The following is a 7,342-nucleotide window of genomic DNA, read 5'->3' on the forward strand; positions in this document are numbered from 1 at the left end:
GTATACTGAGTAAATACAACTACAAGTACCGTCACATAAACAGAAACTGAACCGGCTGCGTGGTGTTTTCAGAGCACCAGTTTGGGCGCATTCGATCAGAAACTCTATGTGGTTATATGTCTACGTATAAAACTTCACACTGTAGTAAGAATATATAAGATATCCAGGAAAGGCCACATGAAAATATTCGGGTAATGCACTTGGTGGAAAGAATGAAGTTCAAAAATGAACTAATGATAAAATTCCAAATTTGTACTAATTCTTTTTGTTTTATTAATTTTTTTTAGAAAATATTTACACTTATTTAGAACTATATAGAAAGCATCTTGATATACCAAAATGTACCAAGCTTCAACAAAAATCACACTGATTCCTAACATGTTATCGTTATCTGCAGGATTTTTTTTAAGATACAGTGTATAATATATACTACTCACAATTTGATAGGGATCTTTTTTGTTATTTAATGTTTAAGAATATATTCTACAGTTCAATTTATACATATTTCGGCATTATAAGATGAAGATTTAACAACACCAAGCGAAGAATAACAGTATCAATTTGCTTCAATGCTCATTGTACACAGATACCCCGAAAATCGCAAATTACGACAAAAGGGGCGAAAAATTAAGTCCTACGAAACAGTGTCAATCAGCGAAAAATACAGTGTTAGTATCGAGTATAACGTCCTTGAGCATCAATTACGCTCTGGCAGCGGCGGCGCATGCTTCTGATCAAGTCTCGTATCCGGTTCTGGGGAATACTTGTCCATTCAGCGACGAGAGCCGAGTTCCTGAAGCGTTCTAGGTTGGATGTTTCTCACCGAAACAGCGTTCTGAAGCATGTCCCACACATGTTCTATCGGATTGAGATCTGGAGAATGGGCTGGCCAGTCCCTCCTCTCAATTGTTTCCCTTTCCAGATACTGTTCATTCACACGAGCTCTGTGTGGTCGCGCATTGTCATCCATAAGAATGAATTCTGGACCTATAGCACCAGTATAAAGCCTGACGTACACGTCCAGGACTTCGTCACAGTACCGCTGTGCAGTCAAACTGCCATTAAGGAACACATGAAGGTCGGTCGTGCCTTGCATGCTAATGCCACCCAAAATCATAACAGATCCACCACCGTATCGGTCATATTGGGAAACGTTAGCGGCATGGAACCTCTCATTTGGTAGTCGCCACACCCTGGCACATTGGTCAGTGAAATCTAAGCAAAATCTAGACGACTTGTCTGTAAAAAGTACGAGGGACCAGTCATGGAGGCTCTCATTCACATGATCACGAACCCAAGCAAGTCTAGCTTGAACATGTTGTAACATCAAAGGAATTCTCACAGCAGGTCTGCGCAACCTTAAACCAGCATCATGAAGTCTATTTCTCACAGTTTGTGTGAAGATATGAGTTCCGGTGACATTCTGGAAGTCATTACGTAGTGATGTACCGTTGATGAACCTTTGACATCGAGCTGCAATAACAAGATAGCGGTCTTGACGCTGCGAGGTAAGTCGTTCCCGACCCCCACCATGTCTTCTGGAGACAGTTCCATAATTTTGGTAACGATTCCACATATGGGACACAACACTCTGGGACACACCAAGGTCATTGGCCACCTCCCTTTGTGACCTAACAGACTGGATCATACCAATGCCCCTGTCCATATCTGAAGTGCTTAGACGTCTTCTAGCCTGCTGTCGGGGCATTTTGAAACCATTAAAATTCAAAATGTAAAGCAAAAAGCGAGATATTCTGCCACAAACGTATTGATGACAATCTGCACATAGGAGGGTCGTGCGTGTACACGTAAAGTGTAGGCATTACGGGTGACTGACCACATAAACACCCGATACACATAGACCTCGGTACAGATATAAACCAACAAATATAAGGAATACGTATTATTTTATTTTCAAAGAAAATCTTGCTAATTATTAGGTGTGATCCCTATCAAATTGTGAGTAGTATATATATACTGGGACAGTACCTTGTGTGGTAACCTTTCACCCCAGCATGCCACCATCGTCAAAAATCTTCCAGAGACACTGGCAAATCGTGCTGTTGTCCAGTAAATTTCAGAACATTTTTTTCGGAACCACCAATACTAGCTTATCGCAGACCGAAAATCATCAAAGACCTGGTAGTGAGCGGTAAGTTACTAACAACTTCCTACACTACTGCAACTGGCCGTTTCAAAACATACAAACTTTGTCCGTATACTCACAGCATCAATTGATTCAAATGTGAGGTCAACCGCCAGAACTACCACATCCTCCAGTCGGTATCCTGCACATCGTCCAATGTAATATAGTTTATTACGTGTGCCAAGTGTCACTTGCAGTATGTAGGGGAGACCAAAACACCACTAAATCTCAGGATCAATATCGATATAAACAGACTTAATTATCATCACTCTCCAAACCATCATCAATTTTTTATTAAAAAATTTAAACCAAATGCTTTGAAGAATAATAACCACAATTACAAATGTACTTTGAACTTCTTATTTTGTGTCTCATCACTCAATATACCAGCCAAACCCTAACAAATCCTGATACAAAAAAAAACTATGAAAATATGAATTCAAGCTACGTATTTAGAACATCCGGTAATCGCTGATCAAATGCACCTAAACTTTACACACAACCAAAATATGTGATGCAGTTTTAGTCACTATCATTCCAATTCCATTCTGTTTTATTCAATTGTAGATCATTTACATAGAACCCTAGTGTCATCGAGCATCCAGCGTCAACATGAAGTTTCCATCATAATTTCTACATTCTACTGTCAGTTAATTCATATGGCCATTTCAAATGAATTGTCAAAATTTTGATATTTCAATCACCCGATTGTGTTTATATATGGAATTGCTAGAAGAAAAATATGCATTTCACAACTGAAATGTCATATTTTAATGTGGCTAGTGAAACCAGTAGAAAAATAGCCATGCAGTATTCAGTCATTGGGTACAGAGAATCTCAAAACATTGAAGAGGTCCATGTGTTACATGAAAAGTCACAGAAAAATCGTTTAGTTTTAATCTACTCGCTTTAATTTTGTATAAAAGAATGTTACTTTGTATACATTTATTTTGTATATGATATTTGCTACGCTGCATTTAGAAATAAATTGACATTGAAATTGAAAACTTGAATCACTTTGAACAAGAGAAACTTCCTGTGCAATTGTACAGTTTTAGTATGTTGGGAGTTTGAGATCATACCATATCATCAGACAGTGTTGTAACACTAAGGGGTGTTTGTATAATGATCAGAAATTGATCTGTTTCTGTATAAAACAAAAAAAAATGTGACAACAGACAATAGCCATACATATTGTCTGTATATGTGGTATAAAGAAAAACAAACTCTGTTTTAAGTAAGATGTCTTTATAACACAATGGTACACTGCTCTATAGTAAACAGGTTTGTAATCTAACCAGACAAAAAATAGATATATAAAGCAATCTGTATATACCTCACAAACATTATATCTTCAAAAACTCATAAAGAAATTTGATTTCTAACAACTTGCCTTAACATGAATAAGAAAAGACATTAATAGACAAAAAAATCACTAAGGTCATTAACAATATTTGGTGAAAAAAGTTAATTAGTAAGAAAATAGTGTAATGCTTCACTTTTTCATGGCCATGATGAAGTGAACCCCTTCCCCCTCCCCCAACCCTCCTCAATTTTCCCACTCTGTGTATTTTGTTGTTGTTGTTTTATTATGTATTGAGGACCATTGAGGAAGTAAACTGATAAAAAAGCCATGGGCTTCACTTTACAATACTGCACTGGCATATAAATAATATCCAATATTCCGGTGTATAATTTAAAAATTTACTCCTATGGTAGCAAGAAAGGGATCTCAAATAAATGCAACAACAGAGTGAATTTTGATTTAAAAACATGTATTAAGTTATACAAAGTTAATATCATATGTAAATGTATAAGGAAACCAATAGAGAAAATATCAGTAGAAACATTGGTACACTTAAACACTAATAATGATTTATAATAAAAATAAGAGGCTTATAGGGCCTGTCTTACTCATAATCATTACATAATAGAAATGACAGAAAATTTCTCAATAACATATTAGTAACTTCTCTAAAAGCTGAAAAGTAGTTTGACTATGTAATACTGTTAATGATATTCCTTTTTTGATGGTCCAAATCATTGCTGATCTATTTTAATATTCAAACTACCTTTTTATCATCCTTGAATAAAACAACATATAAAACTGTAACACTGGCAATCCTAGTCAACAGACTATTACAATGAACAGATACTCCTTGTTACAGCAAAGGTATTTTATACTTGATTACAACTTTTAAACTATAATTCGAAAAATAAATTAACTTCTTGGGTGACCAGTGACACAATGGTAACACTCTCATTTTTCACCTAAATGATGAAGATCACAGATTTATAAGAATCTTAAAAAATATTAAATATGCTTGTTTATCTACCTATTCCTCTGACAGTAATGCTCTTAAGTTATGAGACTAAATATACAGGATCAAGCAATATTAACATCAGACGATAAAATATCATGTGGAGTACATTCTCATCAATCATGTTAGTAGTAAAGTTGATCAATTCAGTTAATACTCTTACTTTTATTGATCTTTACTCTTAACCATCGAGTGCAATTAGTTCTCAGTGCTTCATTTACAACATGACATTTTACCCTCCTGTCTCACTGTTTAATGTGGCTAATTATAGTTGAAGCATAAAAACAGTGGGAAAATAATGAAAAACTAACAAACTTTTTGAAAGACATTTAGTCCACCATAAAATCCAATCAACATGTGTCTGCTTCTTAACAGAGGCTGATTGTTACCTGCATAAATTATATCACACATTTTGATTTCAACATGCCTTACTTCAACATGCCTTACTTCAACATGACTTACTTCAACATGCCTTACTTCAACATGTCTTACTTCAACATGCCTTACTTCAACATGACTTACTTCAACATGACTTACTTCAACATACCTTACTTCAACATGACTTACTTCAACATGACTTACTTCAACATGACTTACTTCAACATGTCTTACTTCAACATGACTTACTTCAACATGACTTACTTCAACATGCCTTACTTCAACATGCCTTACTTCAACATGACTTACTTCAACAGGTCTTACTTCAACATGACTTACTTCAACATGACTTACTTCAACATGACTTACTTCAACATGACTTACTTCAACATGACTTACTTCAACATGACTTACTTCAACATGACTCACTTCAACATGCCTCACTTCAACATGACTCACTTCAACATGACTTACTTCAACATGACTTACTTCAACATGACTTACTTCAACATGACTTACTTTTACTTCAACATGCCTTACTTCAACATGACTTACTTCAACATGACTTACTTCAACATGCCTTAGTTCAACATGACTTACTTCAACATGACTTACTTCAACATGCCTTACTTCAACATGACTTACTTCAACATGACTTACTTCAACATACCTTACTTCAACATGACTTACTTCAACATGACTTACTTCAACATGACTTACTTCAACATGACTTACTTCAACATGACTTACTTCAACATGACTTACTTCAACATGTCTTACTTCAACATATCATACTTCAACATGACTTACTTCAAAATACCTTACTTCAACATGTCTTACTTCAACATGACTTACTTCAACAGGTCTTACTTCAACATGACTTACTTCAACATGACTTACTTCAACATGACTTACTTCAACATCACTTACTTCAACATGACTTACTTCAACATGCCTTACTTCAACATACCTTACTTCAACATGTCTTACTTCAACATGACTTACTTCAACATGACTTACTTCAACATGACTTACTTCAACATGACTTACTTCAACATGACTTACTTCAACATGACTTACTTCAACATGACTTACTTCAACATGCCTTACTTCAACATGACTTACTTCAACATGACTTACTTCAACATGCCTTAGTTCAACATGACTTACTTCAACATGACTTACTTCAACATGCCTTACTTCAACATGACTTACTTCAACATGCCTTACTTCAACATGCCTTACTTCAACATGCCTTACTTCAACATACCTTACTTCAACATGACTTACTTCAACATGCCTTACTTCAACATGCCTTACTTCAACATGACTTACTTCAACATGCCTTACTTCAACAGGTCTTACTTCAACATACCGTACTTCAACATGACTTACTTCAACATGACTTACTTCAACATGCCTTACTTCAACATGACTTACTTCAACATGACTTACTTCAACATGCCTTACTTCAACATGACTTACTTCAACATGCCTTACTTCAACATACCGTACTTCAACATGACTTACTTCAACATGACTTACTTCAACATGCCTTACTTCAACATACCTTACTTCAACATGTCTTACTTCAACATGCCTTACTTCAACATACCGTACTTCAACATGACTTACTTCAACATGACTTACTTCAACATGCCTTACTTCAACATGCTTACTAACATGCCTTACTTCAACATGCCTTACTTCAACATGACTTACTTCAACATGACTTACTTCAACATGACTTACTTCAACATGACTTACTTCAACATGCCTTACTTCAACATGACTTACTTCAACATGCCTTACTTCAACATGCCTTACTTCAACATGCCTTACTTCAACATGACTTACTTCAACATCAACATGTCTTACTTCAACATACTTCAACCTTACTTCAACATGACTTACTTCAACATTACTTCAACATATCATACTTCAACTTACTTCAACATGTACTTAAACATACCGTACTTACTTCAAACATACTTCAACATGTCTTACTTCTTACTTCAACATGACTTACTTCAACATGCAACATTACTTCAACATACCGTACTTCAACATGTCGTACTTCAACATGACTTACTTCAACAGGTCTTACTTCAACATGTCTTACTTCAACATGACTTACTTCAACATACCATACTTCAACATGACTCATTTCAACATGACTTACTTCAACATGTCTTACTTCAACATGTCTAACTTCAAAATACCTTACTTCAACATGTCTTACTTCAACATACCTTACTTCAACATGTCTTACTTCAACATGTCTTACTTCAACATGTCTTACTTCAACATACCGTACTTCAACATGTCTTACTTTAACATGACTTACTTCAACATGTCTTACTTCAACATGACTTACTTCAACATACCGTACTTCAACATGACTCATTTCAACATGACTTACTTCAACATGACTTACTTCAAAATACTTTACTTCAACATTCAACATGTCTTACTTCAACATGTCTTACTTCAACAT

The sequence above is a fragment of the Ylistrum balloti genome, unplaced genomic scaffold (genome assembly GCF_031769215.1).
Source record: "Ylistrum balloti isolate Yb309-2 unplaced genomic scaffold, AGI_CSIRO_Ybal_v1 Utg371706, whole genome shotgun sequence".
In the NCBI taxonomy this organism is placed as follows: Eukaryota; Metazoa; Mollusca; class Bivalvia; order Pectinida; family Pectinidae; genus Ylistrum; species Ylistrum balloti.